Here is a 12,127-nt window from a genome sequence, read left to right as displayed (position 1 = left end):
GTGATGCAAATGAAAACAATGGCTCACCACCTACTGACTGAAGCCCAGGTAGAACCCAGGCACCAGGCCCCTGGCCAACCTTCTCTCTAGTTTCATTGCTGAGCATGACATCACATGCTATGGAATATCCCTTTGGTCAGTTGGGGTCAGCTGTCCCGGCTGTGTCCCCTCCCAACTCCTTGTGCACCCCCAGCCTCCTCGCTGGTGGGGTGGGGTGAGGAGCAGAAAAGGCCTTGGCTCTGTGTAAGCACTGCTCAGCAGGAACGAGAACATCCCTGTGCTATCAGCACTGTTTTCAGCACAAATCCAAAACACAGCCCCAAACTAGCTACTGTGGAGACAATTAACCCTATCCCAGCCTAAACCAGCACATGAGCCATTCGTGCTTGAAGAATGGCTCAGTAACCACAGAACAACCCACAGGGACAATTAACTGATCCATTAACAAAAATAATTTAGTTAATTTGGGAAAATATTCATGACTAAAGTAAAGAAGAGGAGAAAACACAATTTTGGGTTTTAGCCTGGAGTCTATCTCTGACCTCTGATCATCAGTTTTTGTCGCACTGCTCAGTGGTTCATGGCACAGATACCAGTAGCAGTCCCAGAATGAGCGTGGGGGAACCAGTGTAGTACTTCAGAGAAAATGCTGTCAGACGGTCATAACTGTCCAGCTACAGATTTAACCTGAAACACCAGGGCTGGAAATATAAACTCTGAGTATTTCAATGGATTTCATAAATGTATCAACTTGTCCAGCGTAAGCTGATGCAGCTGATTCAGACAGGGTGACACACAGTGCAGCATTGCTTTCCCAAAATCCCGGGCCAACTGTGGAGCACCAGCAGCATTGGAGGTAACTCAAGCCAACTCTGCTGTCTTCCTGCTTCAGTGAGGATGCTGTCCTGTGACTCATGGGGGCAGCTCAAAATCTATGGTGAAAAGCTAATCTTCAACAGATAAGCATCTGCCTAACTGTCCAAACACCAAGTGCAAGTACTCTTGCACTTAATTTACTGTGGGACTATGTCTACTCAAGTAGCCCACCTGCCACAGTACAACCACCGATTTTTGTGGGCATTTTTCTGATTCCATAGGAGCTAATAGGAAAAAACTGTACGTTTAGAGGGTAGGAGATCAGAAGCTGTGTGAGAGCAAAATATTTTCGTCAAAGTCATAAGGAAGTCCAAGAATATACTGAATTATGAGAGTTTCTTAATTTAATTTTACCCAGAATTGTAGGTACCACACACAGACTGCCGATAGCTTAGTCTAAAGCACGCACTTTAGCTAAAATAACTCTTCCCATTGGATATGTAATGTGCAGTAGTATCTGACAGGAAAAGGAGTGCCCAAACTTCTACTATTACGAAGCAGTTTGTCAAAATTCCCCAAGGAATCCTTGTGCTTCTCATCATGTTCCATAACAGGGAGTGCTAGCATTGTAACTCTCAGTTCACAACTAGCACATGAAGGATGTGTACTCTTAAATGCAGTTCGTATATGTGAAATGCAACTGTTTAAGTGATACAAATTGGCTAACTCTGAGGTTTTATTAAAGAGAATTTGATGCTTGACAATAGACTTACATTAACATAATTAAGACAGATGTTACCACTGCAATAGGCTCCCTGGTACGTTGTTATTTTCTGTTTTATGATTATATCAGTTTGGAAAGTCTAGAGCTGATTTTTTTTTAAATCCTAGTAGGCATCTGTGGCCAGGTCCAGGATTGTTTCTTTCTTATTTTACTTTCATTTTAAACCATGTCCTGGATTCTTCTGTGCACTATGAAGTTCGGGAAGAGGAAGAAAATTCTAAATTAGGAATGAAAATAAACAATTTACAAGCTAAAACTCCTACTTTTAACACTGAAGTTTTAGGAACAATAACTGACCACTGGGGTACTATCCCAAATGGAGCATCTTGCATATTCAAATGAGTGGTTCATTTGCAGTCCAAGTCAAACTAGATTAAACATCATTATCAGCATTGACAATGGTTAATAGCTTATACTGGCATGAATGTAATCTGACCCCTCGTTATCTAAGGGTCTTACACCCAGTGACCACTTTTTGTTATTAGTAAACCTTTATCATATCTAAAGCTACATCAGATTCATCAGTGAGAATTAAATACGTTTCTAGCAAATGGCCTTATTTTGCTGATGGAAAAGGTCTTTCGGGACCTAATAAACTGTTGGTAAGATCCATTCTCTCTGTGCTTGTAAATAAAGTAGGTTGGACCTTATTTACCAGAAATTGATTATCGATGATAGAATCATAGAATGATTCTATTCATGAATGAGTTTGGTTTGTTGTACAGTAGCAAGGTTTCATATCTAGGGTCTCAATCCCCAGGACTGCTTATGTAGAGTGTCACATGAAAATTAAAGTTACCTAGGAGATAAAAGCCGCCCTGAAACACACAAAATCCTCTAGCTTTGCTTCCCTACCTGTTTGCATTTCTGTCTCCCGGCTGTCCCAGAATGAATAAGTTCAGGGAAGGATCTGACAGTGGATCTCATTGTATCTCTGACACCACAACCAGTGCAGAGGGTTGAAATGTTTTGAATGTGGAGTAAGACTGCGTGCAGAAGGGCAGCGTGTTTTCCTGCAGAACCGTAAACACTGTATTTAATAGAGGCACTTTTCCCACAAGGAACCTGCAGACCTCTGTAGAACACCTCTTTGCCTAGTAGGATATTTTAGTACGAAAGATAATGATTTAGGATCTCATTGAGCTGTTAATGTCTACAAGGTGATTGTGCTGTTGTAATCACAAATGTTCTCTGGGTAGAGGTAACTATTGGATATCAGCCTGTCCCAAGTTGTGTATGTTAGTCTTATTAAAGGGTAATCAAGGACCTGGTGAGGACCAGAGGAGCAATTTCAGACAGAGCCCTGTAACTTTGCCAGTGAATAGGGAGCACACAGAACCCCTCACTCCCTGAGACCACCAAAAGGCAATGAGTAGACAATTGTCCCTGGTGCGAAACCCAACAAGAGGAGTCAATGGGAAAGGTCTCTCGCTGAATGCATTGCAAAAAATTCATTGGAGACTGGTAGGTCAACAGCTATAAATAACAGAAGTATACAAACAAATGGCAGCTCAGGCCTTCAGCTGCAAATTGCTGGAAGGGCATGTCTCTGCTTATCCTTTCATTTATTTTCCTAAGTAACTGCTGTACCCAAAGTATCCAGCAGATGAGTTGCCAGTACAGTAATAATGCAGACATTATATCCACATAGTGTGGAGCACAGTGTGGAACATAGTGTGGAGAACATCTGATGACCTTCTCAGTGCATATAGGACAGAAATAAATGTGACAATGTGCTGTTATGTGGAAAGTGGAGATGGAAAATGGTTCCAGATTAAGACAACTGTATTCAGTGTTCTTCAATGCGTGCTTGGTTTCCTAGCTTCTGTAACAGTCACCAAAGAGACCTAGGACTTGATTCAGCTGCTTAACATGGGCACATAATGCAACTTGAAAAGCTTTAGCATGTCAGAGATATCTACTTACGGCAAATAGCCTTGTATAAGTCTTACCTTTTCAGGGAGACAGCAATAATACATCAAAAATTATACTAGGAATCTCTGTTTTGGTAAATGCTTTGAGTCCCCAGTCCATGGAAGCTTGAACTGAAAACTATAGTTCAGCCCCTACAGGAAACCCTGCATGGCAAGGCAGCTAAACCCCAAACACTTTTCTGTGCACACTGTGACAGTGGGAGGAATTTTCCTGCCCAAATATTTCCACTTTAAACACCTTAGTGTAGGTCTTAGTATAGCCTAATTATTATGTAGCATGGACTATATGACATAGCCCCTCTGCCTGCAGCTACTTCTCCAGAATAGCGTTGCTCCCTCACAGATCACAGGGCATGTTTGCTAGAGCCCTGCGGATATGTGGGATACCATAGGGTATCTGAAGTGACTCTAAGGTGTCCCACACTGAAAACAGTGGGGACTTAGACCCTAAGCCTACAAGTAATCTTGGGGCAGACATTTACAGGAAGATGTCTTAATCTGGGATGGAATCCTATCCATGCTTGCTGTTCTATCAAGTCAGTGCATGACACGTTGGACCAACAACCAACAAAATAAAGCTTTATGTGTGTGTATATGTATAGCATTGAAAATAAAACATTGTGCCTTTGGCTAAATAATATCACATTAGCAAGAGCTCCAAGTTCAGCTCAGTTCACTGCAGGTTTTCTTAAAATTCATACACCTTTTATGGCTATGTCAGCTGCTATGTGCTTTCTGCTTTTTATTTTTTTTTCTAATTTGACAGAGTAGTAGAAAGAAAGTGGAGGACCAGAGACCATAGGAGTAACATAGAATCATAGAATCATTTGCATTGGAAAAGACCTTTAAGATCATCAAGTCCAACCATTAACCTAACACTGCCAAGTCCACCACTAAACCATGTCCCTAAGCACCACATCTACCCATCTTTTAAATACTTCCAGGGATGGTGACTCCACCACTTCCCTCGGCAGCCTGTTCCAACGATTGATGACCCTATCAGTGAAGACATTTTTCCTAATCTCCAATCTAAACCTCCCCTGGCACAACTTGAGGCCATTTCCTCTTGTCCCATCACTTGTTGCTTGGGAGAAGAGACCAACACCCACCTCACCACAACCTCCTTTGAGGTAGTTGTAGAGAGCGATCAGGTCTCCCCTCAGCCACCTCTTCTCCAGGCTCAACAACCCCAGTTCCCTCAGCTGCTCCCCATAAAACTTGTGCTCCAGACCCTTCACCAGCTTCATTGCCCTTCTCTGGACACGCTCCAGCACCTCAATGTCCTTATTGTAGCGAGGGGCCCAAAACTGAACCCAGCACTCGAGGTGCGGCCTCACCAGTGCCGAGCACAGGGGGACGATCACTGCCCTGGTCCTGCTGGCCACACTATTTCTGATACAAGCCAGAATGCTGTTGTCCACCTTGGCCACCTGGGCACACTGCTGGCTCATGTTCAGCTGGCTGTTGACCAACACCCCCAGGTCCTTTTCTGCCCAGCAGCTTTCCAGCCACTCTGCCCCAAGGCTGTAGCGTTGCCTGGGGTTGTTGTGACAGAAGTGCAGGACCCGGCACTTGGCCTTGTTGAACCTCATACAGTTGGTCTTGGCCCATTGGTCCAGCCTGTCCAGATCGCTCTGCAGAGCCTTCCTACCCTCTAGCAGATGAACATTCCCACCCAACTTGGTGTCATCTGCAAACTTACTGAGGGGGCACTCAATCCCCTCATCCAGATCATTAAAGATATTAAAGAGAACTGGCCCCAGCACTGAGCCCTGGGGAACACCACTTGCAGTCAGACACCAGCTGGATTTAACTCTGTTCACCACCACTCAGCTTTATAAGCTGAGCATGATGTCACATGGTATGGAATATCCCTTTGGTCAGTTGGGGTCAGCTGTCCCGGCTGTGTCCCCTCCCAACTCCTTGTACACCCCCAGCCTCCTCGCTGGTGGGGTGGGGTGAGGAGCAGAAAAGGCCTTGGCTCTGTGTGAGCACTGCTCAGCAGGAACGAGAACATCTCTGTGTTATCAGCACTGTTTTCAGCACAAACCCAAAACACAGCCCCAAACTAGCTACTATTAAGAAAATTAGCTCTATCCCAGACAAAATGAGACTCCTGAGATCACAGGAGTCTTAAATTCAGAGCAAAATTCAGAACTGTGAGCTGTTGTGTAGCAAATCTCAGAAAGACTTTGCATTAAATTTGTAAAAAAGCTGAAGTCTGACTATAATTTTGTTATCTAGGTATATTTCTTTCATATACAAACTTTAAATCCATTGATCCATTTATTTAAAGATTTCCATGAAGTCTCATAAACTGTAATTAATTATTTTTTCTGTTGTTTTCCATTTTGAAGTACATTATATCTTGCTTCAATACTATATTGTACAGGATAGTTCGATCTTGTATCCCTAATATTCAGAAAACAAGCAATTTCACACTTAAAGCCTTTAGTAAATGAGTTTTATAGGAGATGAGAAAGAGGACTGGGTGAAATCTATTCAATCCTTCTGATGATGCGAACATTTCCCTGAATTCTTTATCATCATTAGCTGTTAGAGACGTGTTCACAGCATCCTTTTGATTCATCACTTAAGTACAAATTGCATTCTCTCTGGCTTTGTCCATTTACAAAGCTTGCAAATCAAAGCAATTCTTGTTGTTTCCAGTGGCTGAAGTCACTTACATTTGGCTTTTGGCCTTATAAATCCTCATGAGGGGCATCTTTAGGTACAATACCTAGTGCACCTTAGGCCACCATGTAACCTTTTAAACCATATGAAAATCAACTGATACATTGGAAATTGTAATCATATTTAAGAAAGTATGATGAAAATTTACAGCATTTATTTCTAGACACCTACTGTACATGTTTGTGTTAGATGTCTAGTAACCATAGGTTTCACAGATATATGATGAGTAGCAAGAGTCTAATATAAGGTCTCTGAATTGCACTGTGAATTCTTTCTCTTTACTGAATATATAAAGGCTATGGAGACAGCCTTCAAACAAATATATGTAAGGAAAAAGAAAGGCCTTCTTATTCCTTTTCTCCCTAATCAAAATACAGTTGTACAAATAAGTTTGGACTTTTCTTAGGTTTTATTTTACAACCTTGTGCATTTTACCTAGTAAAGAAAAAAAAAATATAATAAAAATTTGATGCAACTCAAACCTCTTCTCCAACTCGTCTGAAATGTCTCAGGAAAGGCTTCTCATATCTTATTATATTTCTTTTTTTTTTTTTTTTTTTTTCCCTTTGGCATCTTGATCTCTTATCTGTAAATAACCCTGAAATTGCTTCAAAGACATTACAGTAAAAATTAACAAGTTGGACATATGGAGTTTTAATTGGTTGCCAGAGACAAATTGTAAGCACTGTATCAGAGAGTATGGAAAAATAAAACTTCAAGATCAGCCAAGTCTGTTCAACATACATTATGCATTTCTTATTGTGGAAGCATTCGAGCAAGCAAGGGACAAGGGGAGAGATCAATACTGTTCACCGCTGAATAACCACAAATCATTTTATAAAAAATGGCATTCCATTTTATAAAATGGTGGCAGTGGAAACTATTAGCTGCTCAAGTCTTTTGTTTAACCAGGAACTGTCTGGCTTCTGAAAGAAAAGCCGGTTTAAGGAGTATTTTGTAGATGGAGTAGTAGAAATTCCCAGCATTCATGTCTTAAATGTAAAGAGGGCTGAAGGAAGGCCATCATGTACGCAAAACAAGTACACTGGTGAGAACTTTCTAAAAGCCCTATGGAGACCACCAGAGAGGCTGGAAGACTCTGCAGGTTCAGGGCCTGCCGTGTGCACCCATAGGAAGTGGGACACATTTTTACCCCCACTTTATGTATACCTGAACAAGACACTATCTTCCTAATTCAAATGCTCAGCCTTTGGTAGAGAGATCTCCAACTGAAGGTCTCCAGCAGACCTCTTCCTCTTCCCATTCACTCATCAGGGAAACTCAACACCTGCTTTTAGAGATTATTTCACTAAGTGCTGGAAAAATAAGCATAGCTTAGAAGCCTAAATTAAATTAATTAAATCCACTGAGCATACAAATATATAAATATATGTATAGACATGTGAATATGTAAAAGTAATTAGGGATGGTGAAAAAGAAAATTAAAATCTGTTCCTTTCAGGCAGGAGATGTGACTTTCTCCACACTGAAAGCTTCCTAGTGACTGCAGGTGATCATCCCACTGGCAAAACGTGGCTGCAGCTTCCTTGAAGGAGCTCTCCTTCAAGGCATCAGCCAGGACGACTGGCCCTGGCGCCTTACTGACACAGAGCTTGTCTTTACCACTGAATCCAAGCAGCTGAATGTCTTCTCCACAAATGCACTGAGGCGGGCATCTCTGAAACTTTTGTAGTACAGAAGTCAGTGATGAGCTTGAGCTAAATTATGTTGTCTCTTAAATGGAGGTGTACACAGCTTTTAGACTAGAGCTTCTTCATATCTGAACCAAATAAAGTCATCGGTTACAGATAAGGCTGGCTGTGTTGATCTACCTATTGATCTACCTATACCTGTTGAGATAACAAATAACAATAAACTGGACTAAGATTTCAACCCCCTGTAAATCTAATTACTGCACAGTTAGTAACAAGCTAGTTTTGTCAAAAGTCTTCTGTAACAAGTAATTTAATATAAAATTTGACACAAAATTGGATATCCAACTAGTCATTTTAGTGTTTATGTCTCATGAAAATTTAACATTTCCATTTAGAGAAAGAGCAAGTACTACATCTGGTTTTTGGGTTAGGTTTGTTTCGGGGGTTTTTTGTTGTGTTTTGTTTTGTTTTGGTTTGGTTTTTTTGGGGGGTGTGTGTTTTGGTTTTGGTTTGGGTTTTAAGTTTTTTTGGGGGGGAGGTGGAGGGGGGGTTTCCATGAAGAACAATGGAGGTCTGGAAAAGAAAAGACTCTGGTTGGAGAAGAAAAGATTTTAGTTGGGGCAGTAGGTCTATACAATTTATGTAATCAATACAACAGTCAAACTACAGCATTCAAAAAACCACACTAAAATATCCCCCTGTATTATAACTCTAAGGATCTTTCAGTTTTCTTTTCTTTTTCTTTTGTGTTTTCCACTTGCATTTTTAAAATTTTCTGTTGAGGAACAGGGAGTCCAAGCAGCAGCGATCCTGGATCAGACCAGTGATTGCTTCATATTAAAATCATGACTTAAATTTCAGTGATGGTCTGATTCCCTTCAAATATCCCAAACCCCAATTATTCAGGAAAGCACAAAGCAATTTCTTTAACTTAGTAAAAAGTACTCTGAAATTCAGCTATGACAGAGATCACAGTGATACAGCATTACCTATGCTCTGTGATGGATACACTGCACTAGTCTGTTAAATAAGAATAATTCAGCCAGTGCATTGCTGAGGATTATAAATTCCATGGTGGAAAATATAAATTTAGCTTAGGAAAAATAAATCCCAAAACCCTAGAGAGTCTATACTGAAACAATATGAATCAATACAAATTGAAGTTTTTGCTAGATAATCCTAACCAAGATCCCTGTCTTTGAGAGCTTTCAGTCTGACATAAAGAGATACAAATCTGTGGGAAACTAAAGCAACTCACAGCTCAAACTCTCAAATAGATTTCATTGTTGCCAAGAGAATGTAATGCATGGTAGAGCAAAACATCACAAAACGCTTGATTTTGGTTACTGGGGTGGAAAAATAGTAATAATTCTCATCTAATGCCAATGGCTTATAAGTCTGCTCGGGTAAAATTAACTTTGCAGTTAGCATTATGAATCAGAACTCTAACAAATTCCAGTTGTATAAACCACTGGAAGAAAAGAGATGGCTAATTATAATTAATGGGGTGGAGCACCTTAGCAGCTGCTTTCTTAAGGAGCTAATGCAGGAACATGACTGTAAGAGATCTGTAGTTTTTCTAGTAATTGCTGTAATCAGGTCTGGAAAAGAAGGTAAGCTGTGAGCAAGTGCACTCCTACACTAACAGCAGGAGATTGCATCTGACCTTAATATTCATGCCATGTGATGGTGATTGCACACATCCTTGCTTCAAGGAAGTAAAAGTGCAATCAAAAGGTTTAAAATTAAATTGTACGTACAATCTATGCCATGTTAACCCTGTACAATGGGGTCAGCAGGCAGCAGCCTTGCTCATCCCTGACTTGGTACTGAGACTGGGTTTGCTGAATGTCCTGGTTTCGAGTTGACAATGTCAATTCAGTTCCAGAAATGGGTCACGTGGCTTTCGAAACAGCAAAATTATGTGAATGGATTGTTTAAGGACATGCTGGTATCTAGGCAGAAGCAGAGTACTATGTACTCTCCAGCCCTCCCCTACTGCTGGCCTGTCACGTAGCACATGACACCGCTTTTGCAACTTAAACTTGTTCCCAGTCTTTCCCAAAAAGCGGATAAATGGAATTTAGCTTAAACAAAGATAAAATATTTTCTTGTCCTCAAAGAGCTTTCAATATGCTTAAGAAGTTTATCTACTCCTGTGCCCTACTGACACATCCAATACATTTTACTCTGTTAATAAAGTTATGACTAAAGCATAGAAAAGATCATGAATAATTAAAAAAAAAAAATCATGGCTTTTAGATGTAGTGATACTTTATGTAGTCCAAAATGACCTCCCATAACTTATGATAGCAGCTAATTAGCCCAACTTTACAAGGTAGTTTAAGACTTGTATGCATGGAAGGAGTCCAGAACAGTTATTCCTTCTCTGTTATGCCTTCCCAAAATCCTTAAAGGCAGTGAAAGCACATACTCACACTTGAGGTTCTGGAGATTCTATTCTACCACTGTTCCTCGTTGGTTCAGTCCATTACACGGCTTCAACTGAACTGGAACAAAGGCTGAAACTTGCATTCCCTAACTTCCATCATCTTCACTGAAAGTTTCCACACCCATCAATAAAAACAGTGGAGTGCATTCATCACTTTCTAAAGAAAACCCATGTATTCAAATGAATTGTATTCTCATGTCCATTGACTTTACAAAGACGGTTTTTTCAGGGTGGGTTGTCAACAATTTTAGAATTTTGTACTTCAATTTTGTCCTGATATTTTGGGGACTGGAGTGGGGGGTGAGGGGGGGGGAGAGAATGTGGGAAATCAGTCATGATGAAAGATAATTATTTTTACACTTTGACTAGCTCTATATTAAATAGAGCTATTAAATAAACACATTCAGAAAACAACATTTAAAATGGAGGCAATATTCATTAAAGCACATGTTTTGGCTGAAATGACAGAAGAGTATGTTTAAACATTCCTATTTGCTGTAGAATCACTGATATCTTTGAATCATTCCTAAAAGATTTGGTTTTGCTGCTGCTGTTCTGTTCTTACTTTTTCTAGCCTCTTTTTTGTTTGGTTGGTTTTGGTTTTTGTTTTTTGTTTTCTATTTTCTCATTCATTCATACAAGACTGGATGAAATGTTAGCAAATGAACCTAAGGGAGCAATCCCACACCAAGAATTTTGCCAGATGATCTATCTAGTGTTCTCCACCCGTACCATCTCTCATAATGTACTTCTCACTGACTGGCTTCATTGACTGTGAATATAAACTGAAGGAGTGGCATGGATGTGGGTGTATTTGTAAAAGTGTTCTCATGCTTTGTCATAAGCTGTTTATCTTCTCTGGTGTTCTTTTTCTATATTGTTCTGTGCTGAAACGATACGTTAATGGCAGCCATTTCAATGTAGAAACAGCAGTGAGAAAGAAAAGATGGTACCTGTGGTACAGTACCAGACCCTACTACATCACATCAGAGCTGGCACCAACCGCTATAAAGGCTCAAGTTGTGAAGAAGTCCTTCTCTTGCTAGCACTGAACCAACATGGTGGCTTCATCACCTTGTCCTTGCAGCCAGGGGTCACTTTGGGAGTATCCCCTCCAGGCTGCCATTAATCATTTCAAGTTAAGAATAGTTAAATTAATAGGAATGTGCTTTGAGTCAATACCCAAGAGTATTGTGATCTCTATCATAGAATCATAGAATCTCAAGGTTGGAAAAGACCTCTAAGATCATCAAGTCCAACCTTCAACCCAACACCACCATGTCTGCTAAATCATGTCCCAAAGTGCCATGTCTACACGTTTTTTGAACACCTCCAGGGATGGTGACTCCACCACCTCTCTGGGCAGCCTGTTCCAATGCCTGACCACTCTTTTGGTGAAGAATTTTTTTCCTAATATCCAGTCTAAATCTCCCCTGGCACAACTTGAGGACATTTCCTCTTTTCCTTTTGCTAGTTACTTGGGAGAAGAGACCAACACTCACCTCACTACAGCCTCCTTTCCGGTAGTTGTAGAGAGCAACTCTAGACCCTTGCTATCACAGGGTGTCCTGGTTTTGGCTGAGATAGAGTTACTATTCTTTCTAGTAGCTGGTTTAGTGCTGTGTTTTGGATTTAGTATGAGAATAATGTTGATAACTGTGGTGGGTTGACCCTGGCTGAAGGCCAGGTGCCACCCAGAGCCGCTCTCTCACTCCCCTCATTCACTAACCAGGGGAGAAAAGGCATAACGAAATGCTTGTAGGTCGAGATAAGGACAGGGAGAGATCACTCA

Source organism: Grus americana, chromosome Z (genome assembly GCF_028858705.1).
Source record: "Grus americana isolate bGruAme1 chromosome Z, bGruAme1.mat, whole genome shotgun sequence".
NCBI lineage: Eukaryota > Metazoa > Chordata > Aves > Gruiformes > Gruidae > Grus > Grus americana.
Note: the sequence above shows the minus strand (reverse complement) of the source record.